Raw genomic sequence first — 14,124 nt, forward strand, 5'->3', positions numbered from 1 at the left:
CCTGGAGGAAACAGCCGTTTTGGAGAGTGGGCGCTATGAAACTACTTCCCACCGAGCTCCCTCCCAGTCCCAATTTCTGCCCTCCCCAAGGACAATGTCTAATCTCCAGGAAAGTCAACCTTTGGGGAGAATAGGGTGGCAGGCACATACAGAATTAGAAGGTAACAAGCAGGAACCCATAAGGAATTGGGGGTGGCCTCTCATTTCCCTCTCCCCCACTTATTTCCGCTTTCCCTTTCCTAAAAACCCCTGTAGCCTCTCCCGTTTTCTTTCCTCCTCATTTCATTCTAGGGTTGCCAACCTGGAGACTCTTGGATCATAGCTGATCTGCCAACTACAGAGAACAGTTCCCTTTTCTCTCCTCACAACAGATACCCTGTGAGGTGGGTGAGGCTGAGAGAGCCCAGGTATCACTGACTGGTCAGAACAGTTTTATCAGTGTTGTAGTGAGCCCAAGGTCACCCAGCTGGCTGCTTGTGGGGGAGTGTAGAATTGAACCCGGCATGCCAGATTAGAGGTCCACACTCCTAACCACTACACCAAACTGGCTCTCTTTTGTGCACCCTTTAAATATCTTCCTCCCTGCCTTCTCAATAGCTGGATCCTTAAAGATCAGGGAGGGCAGGAACAGAGTTCCCTATGCCTCCCTTCCCTGATGTGAGCCAGCAGCTAACTGCAGAGTGCTGTGCAGGGTAGTTTCCTCCACCCCTCACTTGCTCTCCCTGATGGCAGCTGGTTGCAGAAGCCTCAGGGAGGATGGTTGTGGGCTGGACTCCTCCACTCCCCAAGGACACCCAGCAGCTGACTCCAGGAAGCACCAGGAGGGTGGGTACAGGCTGGACTCTTCCACCCTTCACTTGCCTTCCCCAAGATGGCTTCCTGCCCAAGCTGGGGGATTTAAAGGGAGTGGGTGGAGAGGCTGTCATTATCAGTTGTTCGGCATGTCGTTTTCTCCCCTTACTTTCTCAGGCACTGGCTGGAAAAGTGGGGGGATGCATCTGAATTGCTGAATCATGGCCAAATAGCTGGAGTGCAATTTGGCCACCCTGATTTGGACTGTTTGAATGCAGGGAATGGGCGGTTCGGCTCCGATGAGCTGAACAAGTACCAGAATCAGCATTGATTTGGCTTTTTGGCTTATCTGAGCTGAACCATCCATCCCTATATACCACACTGGCTTTAATAGGGTGGCTGCTGTTGACAGTAGGAAGCAGCCAAGCAAAGATGAGTCATGTATTTGGTTCTTGTTGGGCCTGCCAAGAACCATCTGGTTCTTGCTGGGCCTGCCCCCTAAGAGTCGTCCCTCAAAGGCCCTAGAAAGGGCCCATCTCACTTTCTTTTGCAGATATAAGCCTAGAATGCTGTGGTTACCTAGCAACTGCTGCTAAGGGCTTCTGTTTGTATCGCTACAGGCATTCCTTTTATCATTTTTTAACCCTTCCCCATTTATGTTTTTGGCAAACCTCTGGCATTTTTTTAGGTGAGCAGAAATATCTGTCTTGTCCATTCAGGACTCCAATCACCAGATAAAATATCCCCAGATTTGGTTAACTTTACTATTAGAATCTGACTGGGGAAGGCACTGGCAAACCACCCCGTATTGAGTCTGCCATGAAAACGCTGGAGGGCGTCACCCCAAGGGTCAGACATGACTCGGTGCTTGCACAGGGGATACCTTTAGCTTTACCTTTACTATTAGAATCAGTACAAGCGGGGAACCTTCAAAGATTTGCAGGAGGCATCTCATGCCACCACCACCCCTCTCTATGTCCTCTTTCCCCCCACATCCTCTCTCCCTTTCCTGGTTCCTTCTCTCCCTCTAGGGATCTCAGCTTCCAAGGGTAATCACAACAGATATTCCAGCAATAGAGATCAGCTCAGTTCCTCTCATACTGAGGAATTCCTGGATATCTGGGGGTGGAGCCTTGGGATGGCAAGGTTTTGGGAAAGAAGAGACCTCAGCAGGGAACAATACCTTAGTCCACCCTCCAAAGCAATGATGTTCTGCAGGGGAATTGATCTCTTCATCTGGAGGGCAGTTGTGATCCTGGGCAATCTCCAGCCCACAGCTGGATGTTCACAAACCTAGATTTGGACAGCTGTCAAAAATCTGGCTGATTTCTTTCCATTACCTTGTGCATATGAATCTTTAATATTTAGAGGTAAAGGAAGTAGGATTATGAGGAAATGCTCATGGAAACCACTCTCCCCACATTTGCAAACAAGAACTAGGAGTGGCTTCTCTTACCTGTTGTCTTTGATCAGACCTGCTGTATGCCATACTTGGTCCTGCACTATATAGAAAGTAAGGAGATGGATTGTAATGGGAAAAATGATACCTGCTGCCTCCCAACTTGACAGCAGCATAAAGAGAGCAGGGAGAAGCTACGGGCTGCACCTGGCCCCCATAATTCAGAGAGAGAGAGGACAGACACTCGTTTCCCTTGAACACTGAGACAGATATTGATATTATTTCTTCTATATATCATATAAAATAATAGACTGGTTCTAGTTCTGCTGTTAAAGAAGCAATTTAGTGGAAGGGATCTTTGCTGATTTCTTTTTCTCAGTCCAGCTCCTTGCCCCTCTAATCTTGGCACACTAAGGAACCCTGTGGGAGTGCCACTGTGGTGGTGGTGGAGGCGGCCATGCAAAGTTATGGCTAGCAAAGTTAATTGGCAGAAATCTCCCTTTCAGCTTTGGAGTGGATAATTTCCCTTCTTCCTGAGGATACACCCTCAGCTCACAAAAGGGGGCTCCCCCTCTCCTGGACTGCGATGCAAAAAGTGATAAAAAGCCCTCCTGCAAATTTGTTCCAACCCACGGGAATAAAAAATAAATAAATAATCCCTGCACTGACCATCTAAATAAGGGTCTGTGGGGGAGAGGGTGCCAAGGGGGTAACTGAGGGGAAAAGAGGCCCTGAACTGTTAATCGGAAAATGCATGTGCATATAGATACTTCTTGTGGCACTTTTTTTAAAAAAAATGAGGAAATGGATTATTCAAGCTATATCTGGGGAAATAGAGATCCAAGCATAAGGTGCAACCCAAAAGAGCGGATGGTGGCATGAGCCAGCACTAAGGTCTGATCTGTCTACAAGAGGGCTGAGGAAATAGTAAACTGAGAGGAAAGCTCTGCAGGGCAGGTTATGAACAATATTAACAACCAAGTGCAAGTATATTAAAATCAAATGGACACTTCCCCATAATCTTTCAGTCTTTTCTTAGCACTACAACTTGACATCAACTGAATCATAGAAAAGCAGGAACAATGACAAAATTTTATTTTTCTCTACCTTGCTCCTTCAGCTCCTCTGCTAGGTTTGCTACTTGCTCCTGTTCAAACCAGTACAAATACATTCCCTGCTGCAATTCTGCCTCCTGCCCTGCCAGTTTGGACAAAATTCTCAGAGCTGTGCCACTAACAAAGGATCTACCTTGCCAAATTCTAGATATATAGAAGAAATTTGATAGCAAATTAAATTTCTTGGTTGCACAATGTTTACAGGCAGGCACAGGCAGTCCAAGAGAGCATAGGGAGATCCTTGAATACTCACACAAATCACCCATTCATGTGAGCCTGAGCCTCGCGGGAGGGCAGCATATAAATAAATAAATAAATAAATAAATAAATAAATAAATAAATAAATAAATAAATAAATAAATAAATTGGGGATTAGAAGTGCCTGCTCTTAAACAAAAAAAGAGTATACAGATTAGGGAAGGTAAACTCCTGCTGTTTACCAGGCTGTTCTCTGGCAGTGGAAAGTGCTGTGAAGTCACAACTGAGGGCATTTCCACACCTTTTAAATATAGCGTAACACTTACCTTAAGTAGTCGTCATATTTTGGCACCTCCACATGATATCGCCAACATCCAGCATCTGGGCTGCGTCTGGCTGGCTACATCCTCCATTTTAAAGTGCTAGTTGGTGAATCCCAAAAAGTGGATTCACCAACATATGTTGCGCTACCTAATGGAGAGCAGCCAGCAGCCCACCAGCCAAAGAAAGGTATGGAGGCTCAAATGCGCAAGGAGCCTGCCTCATCCTGCTCCTGCCCCACTTTTCCAGTAGACAAGTGTGCAGGCGATGGCAGAAAGAATTTTTTTCCAAATGTTGCACAAATCATGCCTCTCTAAAGCTCCTTCCCTCTCCCCCCTCGCCTCCCCAGAGAAAATTCTTCTCCCATCCTGCCTGTCCCCGGAGTTTGAAGAAGCCTCCCCATTGGATCACACGGGGGAGCTGGGTGCTCTCTCCTCGCTCCCTCCCTCTCTCAAGAGGGTTTTTGTTCTCCAAGCGAACCGCCTGGAGCAACAAATAGTTATTTAATTGTAAACGTTAAAAAAAATACATCCCCAAAGTTATAGCACAAAGCATGCGTCTCTAAGCCCCCCCCCCAAAAAAAATCAGGAACAATATTTATTCTTAAAAGAAGCAAGTCTCATAATTTCATAAGCGGTGGCAATAAAGAAGCACTATGCACCTATGATAAAATGCATAGGTGTTTCAGTGGAGAACTACTGATTAACAAAAAATTAGTGGCCATTGCGGGCCCTTCAAAGCATGGAGAGAGGGGATTGGCTGATTGGCTTGAGTGACAGGCAGAAGTGAGTCCCAAGTAAATCATGTTGCTCTCTTCCGCCATTACCAGCAGCACTTGTGGAGGGGGAGAAGTGCAAAATGGTGGCAGAGAAGAGCAAGACAGCAGGAAAGGTGAGGAGGGGCTGGGAGGCAAGATTTTATTTAGCATTATGCCACTCAGCTGGCATGACGCTATATTTCACCAGATGCACAAATGCTCTGACTTATGGTAACTCCATAGGGCTTTCAATGCACAAACATTCAAAGGTGATTTGTCACTGCCTGATTCTTTGCCACAGCATTGATACTCCTTAGTGGTCTCCCATCCAAGTACTAATCAGGGCTGATTTTGTTTAACTTCCATGATCTAAAAAGATTTGGCTGGCCTGAGCTGTCAAGGTCCATTCATTGGTAGAAGTGAATTTGCTTAAATACGGAGTCAGAAGTAGATAGATACCCTCTGCCAATGGAGACATGACTGGTGTACTGAGTATTTTTTTTATTTATTTAGAACATTTTATGCCACCTCTCAAGGAACTCACTTGAATTCATGGAGACTTCTAGTACTGACACCAGCTACAGGTATACTCCTGTTCCCCACTGCTGAGTAGAGCTGCTTTATTGGCCACGTGGCCCAGATCTATTAGTACAATCTTCCTTGCTGCCAAATGTAAATCTGCTCACTGCTTGAGTCAGGGCCATGGCTCAATGACAGAGCATCTACTTGGCATGCAGAATGTCCCGGGTTCAATGCTTGGCTTCACCATTTGGAAGGATCTGACTGTGATATGAATGACCTGTCCCTGAGACCACAGAGAATCATTGCCTGTCTGAACAGAGGATATTGACTTTGATGGACCAAGTGTCTAATTCAGTATAAGGCAGCTTTGGCTGTTCAATGGAAATCATTCTTGTCAGTTATGTATCTGGCGAGTTACTCTCTGTTCCCTCCCCTTTGGCATTGAGTTCTGATAGCCAAGCATCAAAATAATGGTCATATTAATGCAAGCCCAAAATGTTTTAAATATAATTTCATCCAGTTATAGATTTTGATATTTTTGGGGCTATCCAAAATGGCTGAGCCTGAAGAAACCCAAAAATAATCTGGATTTTTCAGGACCACTAGATAGCAGAAATTGAAGGTTGTTTAAAGGGGTTGCAGTCTCTTTAAATACCTTCTGGGTAAATTCATGCCTTGGAGAAAGTATTTAAAGGGATGGCAAGTCCTCTAGATCAGTTCAGATTTATTAAAATACAGCTCCAAGCCAGCTACAAAACTCCCACAACTTACAAAATCACAATCCAGCAAATCCTTTAAACACCTTCAGGGTTCACTGATTTAATGGCTTGCAAAGGTATTTTAATTTTAAAATGACTGCATTCCCTTTAAATGCTTTTCCTCCCCTACATCGAAAGCAATGGGGGATGGAACATCTGCTTTGGGGGCTCATAGAATTGGACCCAGTGTGTCTCTCTCAAAAAACAGCCCCCGCCCCCAAAGCAAAATGTATTCCTTAATCAATTCTCCATTATACCCTATGAGGACCATTGACTATAACGTTCCCCATAGTGTATAATGGAGAAGAAGAAGAAAATCAGCATTCTTGAATTTGAATACCACACTGGTATTGGGATCAGAAATATCAAGAAATACCAGTATTGTTTGGGTTCAATATACCCAAACCTGAAAAATACCATTTTTGTTTTGGTTTGTTTTTATACACTTGTAGACAACATCTAAAAATATCTGAATCTTCATGATCATTATATTTCAGTTCTGAAATCGTAGCATTTTCAGATCAGGTCTTGATTGGTTAATATTTTAATGTAATAGCCCTGCACTCCTCTTGGGTACTGGAAGTGATCCTATTAGCTCTCTAACAAAAGCACTCTCTGTGAAATTGCTCCCTTGGCTGGGAGTGGTGGCTAATAAGTCGAATTACAAATAAATATAATCCAAAGTCCTGCTAGGGCATACCAAACTGCTTGCCATTCTTCCCCTTGGCAGGTGTGGCAGCAAGACCCACAAACATGGCACTATGCTGATAATCTCTAACAGGCTGAAGAATAATTTCTCTGAAGTTACACTTTTGCTGATTCTAGCTCACCTAATAAAGTTATCATCACAAGACTATGTTACAACAAACGCCATGGTTTGTTTATGTATCTGTTGCTCGAATTCCTTGCAAGTATGGGTCCCAAAGTCAACATCCACAACTGCATTCCTTCCCTTTTAGGTATGCCCAAGCAACATACTGCTTTTTTGTGGGGAAACATAAGAAAAAATGTTGAATAGTATTTCTGCTTTTGATTACACCCATATTTTTTTCTTTTTCTGTGGCTCTGATAGAGAGAAGGTGTGTGTGTGTGTGTGTGTGTGTACATGACAGAGAGAAGCAGGTTTTTCATGCTCTGCTTTTTACTACCCAAAGGCATCTCAAAGCAACTTACAATCTCCTACCCTTCCTCTCCCCATAACAGACACCCTGTGAAGTAGATGAGACAGAGAGTTCTAAGAGAACTGTGATGACCCAAGGTCACCCAGCTAGCTGCATGTGAAGGAGGAGCTGAGAATCAAATTCAGTTCTCAAATCAAACTCAATTCTCCAGATTAGAGGCCACCATTCTTAACCACTATACCAAAATAAAACCCCAGCAATTTAACTTGAACTACAATGAGCCCAGTGAATGCAGAAAACACAAGGAAAGTCTACTCTGAAGACAGCTGCCTTGGGTTATTACTGTTGGGCTAGGTGACCCAGTGTTGTCATCTCTGGTCAGTAGACATTCCCCATGTTTGAGAAGGTGGGTCTGCCCCAGTACTGGAGACCTTTTGAACAGTTGGGGATTGGCCTTGAAACTCTGAGCAGACCAAGTTAGTGCTATACCACAGATCTATGCCTTGACCTCTAAGCTCCATCTGTTACTTTTTTAATGCACAGCTTATTGTCGGAGTTATTTTTAGTGCTGTAATCTCAATCAGCTTCAGCTGTAAGGGGCGTTGCCAGGAAAGGCTGGCAGGCTTGAAAGGACTTGAGAAATGGGATTTCCTGTTCCAGAAGCTCAGAACGACTCAGGCCACTGTTAATTTCATGTCATGTCATTTCATGCTTACCTAGCCAAGGCAGGTAGCAGTTCCAAGAGCAAGGAAATTCTTATTGGCAACAAGAAATAATTTGGTCAAGCAGACAGCATACTTTTCTCAAGGGAGTATTTTCACAAGCCTAGTTTCTGGAAGGCTTTCCTCAAACTTATAATTATTCTTGCTTTCCAAGCTCTTTTACTCTACAAATTCACTGCAGTGAGTCCTGAAAGAGGTCTCCCATTTTATTCAGTGCAGATTAATATGACTTCACAGAGATATCCTAACTTGCATTCTCTCCCTGCTAGACATTGTCCATAGTGTGTATGTAGAAGTATTCCTGCCAAAATACATGTGGAGAATGTATGTATATATGAAGGGGAGTCTGAATGAATCATATCACATCACATCATCACAGTAAGTAATAAAACAGGAGTCTAGTAGCTTCAAGGGAACTTCTTAGACATTAGCAGAATTTATTCCAGTTTAAGTTTCCCTGAATCAGAGCTCATTTTATCAGATTATCATTTTATCACAAGCCAGGAATTTAAGAGTGACCTTGAAGAAGAAGAAGAGGGTTCTTATATGCTGCTTTTCTGTACCCAAAGGAGTCTCCGAGCTGCTTACAGTCGCCTTCCCTTTCCTCTCCCCACAACAGACACCCTGTGAGGTGGGTGAGGCTGAGAGAGCCCTGATATCACTGCCCGGTCAGAACAGTCTTATCAGTGCTGTGGCGAGCCCAAGGTCACCCAGCTGGCTGTATGTGGGGGAGCGCAGAATCGAACCCGGCATGCCAGATTAGAGGTCCACACTCCTAACCATTACTCCAAGCTAGCTTAGATTCCTCACTAAGTATGGAGGCACAGCTAGGCATTTTTTCATCTTCACCAGGCTCGGCTGCTAGCACCCTGCTTTTGCCTGATCACCTAGCTACAGTAATCCCTGCAACAGTCACCTCCAGAATTGACTTCTGTAATTCGCTTTATGCGGGCCTGCCCTTGACCCTGACACGGAAATTACAACTGGTGCAGAATGCGGCTTTTAGGGTCCTCACGGGAACATCTTGGAGGGCCCATATTCAGCCTGTGCTGAGGCAGCTGCATTGGTTGCCAGTTGTGGCCCAGATTAGGTTCAAGGTCTTGGTGTTGACCTTTAAGGCCCTTCATGGTCTGGGACCCACGTAACTGAGGGACCATCTTCTGCCCTATGTGCCTCGCAAGGCCTTGCACTCTGCAGGTACCAACTTTCTGTTTGTTCCTGGCCCCAGGGATGCTTGCCTAGCCAAGGCCAGGTCCTTTTCGGTTCTGACCCCTACCTGGTGGAATGAGCTTTCAGAGGAGCTGCGGACCCTTGAAGAGCTTACTGCTTTCCGTAGGGCCTGCAAAATGGAGCTCTTCTGCCAGGTTTACAGTTGGGGCTAGAGCAGGTGATATGGGTCCCCCTTGACATTGGTATCTGAACATCTGGTACTGAACATCTTGCTTCCCCCCCCCATGCTGCCCTCACAAAGGCATTCCTCTTTTAAGGAGGGCCATGGGATTTTTGCCATCTGTTAAGATTTTTGTTTATTGTGATTGGGTTTTAATGTGGGGTTTATTGAATTTTATTGTATGGATTTTCTTTTTACTGACCCACTGCAAGCTGATTTTCAAGAGTGGTGGGCTATAATGCAATTAGATGCATTAAGTCAAATACTTCACGCACCTGCTGGCACAAACTGATTCAGAAGAGCTGGTGCTACAGTGTATTCTAGCTGCATCCATAGCAAAGTTTTCACTCTACTTTTGGCTTCCAAGCTGCAAATTTAATTCTTTAAGATCATCCACATGCTGTTAGCAAATCCCTATTTTCCAGGATTTTATCATTTTCAGTATGTAGTTTTGTCAAACATGTATTGATTGTAACCTTGCCAAAAAGATCCAAGCCACAAATTCATAAATTCTCAACATAGTCCCATCTGTGGATACTTATATCCAAAGATTGGGGCTGTGAACAAACCACATAGATCTTTTGGCAAGCACCAGAAAAGCCACAGGGTTGCAGAAAAATCTGAAATCTAAATGTGGTACCACACTGGTTGCATGACTTGCCTAGTCCTAACTGCTTGTTACTGTTCAACAGCAGCCAATGAGTGTGGTACAGTATTTAGAGACTCCAACTAAAATCTGGAAGATTCAGGTTCAAATCCCCACTTTGCAGTGGAAGCTCACTGAGTGACCTTAGGCTGGTCACACAGTATCAGCCTAACCAACCTCACAGGGTTGTTGTGAAAATAAAATGGAGAAGAATGATGTAAGCTTCTCTGGGCTTCACTTGCGGGAAAAGGGAAAAATGAAGTAAAATAATATAGAAGATGGGCAGAAATACAATAGGTGGGTTTTTGGGTGGGAAGGAAAAAAGGAACCAGGAGTAGTTGATAGGATATAGGGGCTGCTAGGAAGAGGGTAAGAGGAAATAATGTGCAAAAGGGGATGCAGGGAAAAATGAATTGCTCCCCCCCTAAGCCCTTGTAGGAATTCTGCAATGCAACTGTGTCCAGGCCTGCTGCAGTATTGTCAGTTCTCCTGCCATAGTGGGACACCTCCCTGTGGCAGGCCCTACTAGGATAAATTCTGGCAGTGGCGGGGGGGGGGGATTAAACTCCCAGTATCATGCAGTATGATATAATTTCCAGGGGGGAAATAGCAATCATGTCATGCTAGAAATTGCTAGAAACTCTATGGGTTTTAACACAACAGTTTCTGGAAAGTTCAGCACCATACAACCAGGCCTAAGTGAAGGGATGGACACAAAGGGGAAGGAAGGGCAGATAAAGGGACATTGACTGTAGGTGGGATGAAGCAAAGGAAGGACAGAAAGGACAGATGATATAGGGGTTTTCAGGGGAGGAAAAGAACTTACCACTCTAAACTGGATGTTATTAATTGTTGGCCTGGTTTCGAGTAAAGCGATACAAGGATGGAATTTTCATACGACAAATTTCCTCCCATTAAGAAGCCATCTTTAAAGGGTTGTGGTCATTTCAAACGTTCCTCTTCTCTCCCGCCACCCTTTTCCACTGCACAGAGGGTTTTCAAAAACATTCTAATGGTGCCACTATAGTGCCAAACTTATCTAGCACATAACTGCTATAGTGGCTGAGGTGCTTTGACTCCATTGAGGCATCTCAATGGTGCGCTATTACACTGGTGCTATATTGATTTAGCACTACAGCAGCACTGTTTAGAAGGTTTAAGAAAGCCCTCTGAGAAAGCTTGTGTGGTGAAAAAGGGCAGGGGGGAAACAGCATTGTAGGAAGCTCTATGGACATTTTAAACAGCACACCACAGCAATTCAAAAGCACTATGAGGGGCTACAAAATGGAAGAAAGCAGTTTCTGTCAAAAGCATCTCAACTGCACTTTACTAAGTGTGTTTGTATGAACAGGTCAATAAATTCCACTAGCCTAAGGTGACCAGATTGTCCCACTTTTGGAGGGACATCTGGGGGCACCTGGCAAATTGTACTTATGTTGAAATTTAAAATTATATATTACAATACTATTTTTGTGTTCTATGCGTTCTATTAAACTTTTTGTTGCCCCATATAGACCAAATTTTAATTAAGACCCCCCCCCTCCAGTCAATGGTGTTGTGATTTACCAATGTTAAAATCTGGTCACCTTACACTAGGAGCAAGTTGCTAAAATGGGTCTGTCTGAAATGAAGGGGGGGGGATTAACAACCAGTTACTAAAACGGAAGACAAAAGCTGTTTGAAAGTCCCAATAGAGGAGAGGAAAATGAGATCCATCCATAAGTCTTGCAGGTGCCCTCTTGTGATCCACTGTTTTCCTTCTTTCAGCCTCTCCCAACTGGCATTTTCTCAACCTGAAAGGTTTCTGAAAATCAGTAATTGCTATTTCACAATAGTGCAATAACATTATAAGGCCCATGGGGGGGGGATATAGGACAGATAGTGGCTGACAAAAGGAAGTGCACATAAAGCTCCCAAGTGGCTACTCCATTGTCATTGAAATGTCTCAGCTTTTGTTGTGATGATGTTGGAAAATTCTTTCTGTGTGGATGCTGCCTCTGTAGGTCTCCAAGATTAACATAGCTACCTGTCTGGAATTCGTAACTGATGAAAATGCTGAAGTCCCATTATCATTGTTTCAATGAAAACAAATAGGGAAATCTAAAGCCGGTAATTAATTAATATTCCTCTGCCACCTGCTCTCTGGGTTAGAGTGTTCAAGCAGAGTTCAGGTGTAGAGGGATGGGGAGAAAATGAAACTGACAGGTACCATTTCCAAACTACCCTTGTCTCCCAGTCTTCCCCAATAGGTTGATCTGTTCCCAGCATTTTCACCAGTCATTAGTGGCCTAGGCCCGGTTTCCTTAAGCAGCTGTCTTCCCACCCCTCGAATCTGGTTGTTTTAAGTCATTCTGCTCTGAGACTGAACATATTAACAATACTACCAATGATTTGCTAAGTAACACAGCTATTTTCAAAAGGCTGACATAATTACATCTTACTTTCCCCCCTGGGCCCACATGATCTAACACGTTGTGGTTTCTATACCTAGAACTCAATTCCCAGAAGTTCAGAGCCCGATTTGGATTGGGTCATCTGTGTGTGGGGAGACAGTGCTTATGCCTCTACCCCCCCCCCCCACTGCTTGCTGACCTGAATTAGCTCTAGGGAGATACTATTGGCCCCATTAGCTTTCCCTCTCTGTGGAATTCCTAACACAGTATAGAGTGCCCCTTACAGAACCTTTCATTATGGGGAAATGAATGAAGGGAGAGGCATAAACTGCTCCTCTTGCATAGCAGTCCCCAGCTGAATCAAGTGCTATACATCTGGAAACTAATTTCCCAGCACAGTATCTCTTGGGCAGACTCAGGGAGGACCTGGGGAAAAACCAAACAGGCTCAGGTAGAGTGTGGTGGCTTTGCTACTGTGTGCAAGTGCTCTTCTTTAATAAGGTGACGTGGTTTTCCCCCTAATGGCTTTCCCTTTTGAGTTAGTTCTACTATGTTTATATAGCAGCCTGTTAGTGCCACTGCCTCACAAGTGGACATTATTGGGCTCTTGGTGTGTACTTATTAAGTGTTCATAGAATAACAGTTTGTCCACCTACCCTTCTCTGCAGTACACACCTGCACAGATATACATACACAGTGGTGTCTACCAAGCACTACTGTTTCTATATGTTTTCATATTATACTCTCAGAACAATGAGCAAGAGATAAGTAATTATAGCTATGACCCCATGGGCCCACTCTGCAATTAAGAATTATTGGCCTCTATAAGAGGATCTTATCTCTGATATTTGACAGGAAAGATTCCTTCAGTTAGGTACACAATCCCTGAGAACTGGACATGAAGCAAAAGGCACTGCTTAAATCATTTGTTCTAATTCAAATCAAGACACTAAAACAGTGGTCCCCAACATTTTTCTCACTGGGGACCAGTCAACACTTGACAATTTTACTGAGGCCCCGGGGGGGGGTAGTCTTTTGCCGAGGGACGTTGCCTGATCCCCTGCTCCGCTTGCTTTCCCGCTGGTGCCCCTGAGTTCCCACTGCCCGCTGGGAGGCGCTGGGAGCAGCAGCTGCACAATGCCACGCCAGGGGAGAGCCCTAGCCATGGCAGCCGCCAGAAAGCAGGCAGCAGAGTGGGAGGGCTGCCCCCGAGGCAGCAGCCAGCGAGGAGGACGGGGAGGAGCCGTGGCCTGGTACCGACTGATCTACGGACCGGTAACAGTCTCTGAACCAGGGGTTGGGGACCGCTGCACTAAAAGACATTTTAATTTCATTTCATTATACAGTGCTGCGCCTTTCTCCCTAATGGAAACCCAAAGCAGCATCCATTATGCTTCTCTCTTCTGTGTTGATGGCCTCGACCTCACAACCATCACCATGTGAAGCAGGTGAAGCTGAGTATTGGGCCAAGTTCACCCAGCAAGTTTCCAGGGTAGAGCAGCAATTGAAAGGCTACTGCTGGAACTACCACATCACACTGGCTCTCTGACAGTAAAAACTGTATTTTCCTGCCCCACACACCCGAGTAAACTATATAATTTCCCAAGTCTTCCAGGTATAATATGGAACTAAACAGAACTAAAAGGGAAGGCAGAAACACAGCTTCAAAGCATACTGTGACCTTCTACCTCAGTCCCAAGGTCACCTATTCTGCCAAGACAACAGGGCAAATAAAGTACTTTCCCCATGTGGCCTCATTAGCACTTTGGGTGGGATTCCATCTAAATTAGGTGTGTGGAAGTAAGATTTCCCTAGTTCTCCCCTCCCACGGCGGTCTGAAATACCCTCTAAAATATGGCTCCGGGGAAAATGGGGAAGCTGATGGGCTGCTGTGGTGGAAGGGAATCAAATATCCTCTCATGCATACAGATATTTTTGGCATATCTGCACAGCCCAAGTGATTGTTTTACTAAATTCACACACATTTTTC

This window comes from Paroedura picta, chromosome 2 (genome assembly GCF_049243985.1).
Source record: "Paroedura picta isolate Pp20150507F chromosome 2, Ppicta_v3.0, whole genome shotgun sequence".
Classification (NCBI taxonomy): Eukaryota; Metazoa; Chordata; class Lepidosauria; order Squamata; family Gekkonidae; genus Paroedura; species Paroedura picta.